Source organism: Ornithodoros turicata, chromosome 10, assembly GCF_037126465.1.
Source record: "Ornithodoros turicata isolate Travis chromosome 10, ASM3712646v1, whole genome shotgun sequence".
In the NCBI taxonomy this organism is placed as follows: domain Eukaryota; kingdom Metazoa; phylum Arthropoda; class Arachnida; order Ixodida; family Argasidae; genus Ornithodoros; species Ornithodoros turicata.
Window position 1 is genome coordinate 2,571,595 of NC_088210.1, and position 3,118 is coordinate 2,574,712.

Sequence of the window (3,118 nt, forward strand, 5' to 3'; positions counted from 1 at the left end):
GCGACCCAACTACCGGCAGAGTGCACTTTAAAGGGCTGGTGTGCACGTTTCTAGCAATTTTATCCATGTCGCGCTGGGAACAGAGAGAAGCGTCCTTAGCAGACTGATTACTTGGTGATATGGTGCCAGCGACCCAACTACCGGCAGAGTGCACTTTAAAGGGCTGGTGTGCACGTTTCTAGCAATTTTATCCATGTCGCGCTGGGAACAGAGAGAAGCGTCCTTAGCAGACTGATTACTTGGTGATATGGTGCCAGCGACCCAACTACCGGCAGAGTGCACTTTAAAGGGCTGGTGTGCACGTTTCTAGCAATTTTGTCCATGTCGCGCTGGGAACAGGGAGAAGCGTCCTTAGCTGACTGATTACTTGGTGATATGGTGCCAGCGACCCAACTACCGGCAGGGCGCACTTTAAAGGGCTCCCTATTGAAAAAACCCATATCGAATAAATACGGGTCCCATATATATGGCATTATTGAACATGGGGTTATGTGTTATATGGACATATGAGTTATATAGACCATACGGGGTCCTCATGTGGCCCGTATGACCCATACGAGAATCTCCATATCCAACAATCCCGTATAAACGCCCCATACAATTCTCATGTGACCCATATACCCACATGATTGTGTGAGCCACAACGGAATTATGAGACCGCTTATACGGGGTGCAGAGAGCATAAGGTTATGTACCACGTTGAAGAAGCCGCTGGTCGGGTAACGGTCGTATGACGATACGGAGTGAAGGTTATACAGGGTGCATCCAGTGACACATAGTGGGGAACCAAAATCCACCTACACACAAAGCACCAAAGGGGAGGATACATTCTGAAAGCAGTAGAGATCTTAGAAAAATGTAGGTATGATAAGCTGAATATCTTACGCGAACATAGTGGCAAAAGAACCAGGAAGCTTTTCTCTGTTATCCAGTTTATTTGGCTTGTTACATTCAAGGACACGGTTGTAAAAGCTTGCACTGCCATGAAGCAGACATTGGAGTTGCATGGGTGAAGTGCACACCCTACCTGTTTTGCAGGAAACACAACTCAGTAAAAATCTTTGCAATGACCTGTAGCTTAACTTACTTTGTCTTTTAAGATCTCAGCGACGTGTGTTCATTTCCTACGTCGGCAGTACGACAGCCCATTTGTCTTGTGCACAGAAACAAATCTGTCAAAAGCGTCTGAAATTCAAAGATTCCCCGTTTGTAACAGGCCAATGAAGCATCAGATGTGACAATTTCACCCGATGTTAAGTGACGATATCAGTTAACGACTACGGCAACAACCACACTGAGTTCAGCATAAGGTAACAGGACTCAAGAGGGTAGCAACCACACTGAGTGCATAAAGTAATAGGAACCCACATGCTAGGAATGTTACCAAGCAAACCGTGCATGAATCATGGCACAGCAGCCTCTCAACTAACCTTCCATTCACGAAATCCAACGGCTTCTGGTCGTATCTTCCAAGGCGTACAAACAGAGAAACATGTCCAGGCATCATTAGCAAGGCACAAACATACAATCAGAACAGTCCGAGCCACCAATGCCACGCCGAAACACCCAGAACAGGAACGACGACATCACACGACCCCTCACCTCCGGTACTCCAACGTCGCCTGGAGCAGTGGCGGATGCAGAGTGTGGCGTTGGGGGCGCCACAGTCGCGGCGCTCTTCGTGCTATATCAAGAGAACGGAAATCGGCGCGAGCACGACAACAATGCTATCGGAAAGAGGACGTTTTCCCCCGTCAAAACGAGACCTCATTCACCTTCTTACGCCAAGAAACACCCAATATCGAAAAGAATGCCTCGCGCCCCATGTATAAGGAAGCCGCCGTTACCACGGGATCCTAACTAGAGAACGGAGAGAGATAAAAAGGTGTCGCAAGTTCCTACACCTTCCCGGCTTTGAGTACGTGTGCCCATCAGAGGGAGGTTCTGATCTGCCGTGGGGTTCGAACCCAAACACTGAGACAAATGTCGTCGAATGGGGGTCGGCGTCAGGAATTTTCGGAATGACGCCCTAACAGCTGGAAATTGACGGGTGGCCCGAATAGGAAACTTGTAGTGCAGGGTACGGAGCATGCACACACAGAAGTTCGGGTAAATTGGGCTTTAGGTAAGTTACCTACTTCACTGAACAGCGGGAAGCGTTTCGGGGCGTCGTCACCCAGACACGTTGGCGTCGAAAAACTACAAAGCCAATATCTTATCTTAGAGAACGAAACTTTGCGGGCCTATAGGACAAACTCGATTGAAAAGAGCGCGTCGAGACCTTCAAAACTATGTTACACACGACTATGTAGCTGCAACTGGGGCGGTTTTAGGAAAATGCGGCCGAACGTCACATGTATTGTGAGGAGTGCAAACACGGACACCGGTAACTCGAGAACCGTTAAAGTTCCAGAGCTGCGGTCAATTTTGTCACGTTTGTTACGTCATGTAGAGTAGGTTACAAAAAATGAACATCGTCGGACGCGAGCTTCCTTCCGAAAAAGGACCCCAAAGTTTTCAAAAAGAGCGTCGCAAACGCGTCTTCACCCACAATTTCCGAACCGCTAAAGACCGGACCGCGGTGTGATTTGGCCGATCATAGAACTATTCGAGACCTATTTGGACGCAAAAATTTGGCGTGAATCCGGCAAACGCCGCGGGAGTGACGGCGCTCCGAATGTGTCGTATATGTGCTGATGGAAGCCAAAAATTTCCACATTTGTCGGCTACCGTTAGGATTTCTCAGAAACTTCGGGCGTGTTCGTGAAGGGGGAGGAATGCGGAATCTGTCACAACAAATAGCGTCTTGATAGGACCATTTTAGGCTTCTATATTAGACGCACAACCCCATCAAGCGACACCACCGTCACTCGATAGAGACTCACTACTGCCATGAACCACAAGGGTCCCCAAGAGTCTTCAGCAGGCTACCCGTGTACTTCAGATAAATACATGAAGAATCGATACTTTGAGTACCGGATAAGGTTAGAAAGCAGGACAAATCTATGTTAGGGTATAACTAATTGTATTCTCAGCAAAAAGGGGCATCATCCAACCTGACCTAACCTAGTCATGTGTGTCAACTCGCGTGTCGTTCGGAGCGTGTATCCTATTTCTG

The 3,118-nt window shown here is 48.1% G+C and overlaps 1 long non-coding RNA gene across 1 annotated transcript; it reads right to left on the bottom strand.

Moving 5' to 3' along the window:
* Window positions 1-958: 958 nt before the first annotated feature.
* Window positions 959-1,502, bottom strand: LOC135369977 (uncharacterized). The gene is made up of 3 exons (XR_010415172.1): window positions 1,431-1,502; window positions 1,088-1,185; window positions 959-1,027 (listed from the first exon to the last, which is right to left on the bottom strand). It is a non-coding gene; the product is annotated as an uncharacterized LOC135369977 (long non-coding RNA).
* Window positions 1,503-3,118: the final 1,616 nt, after the last annotated feature.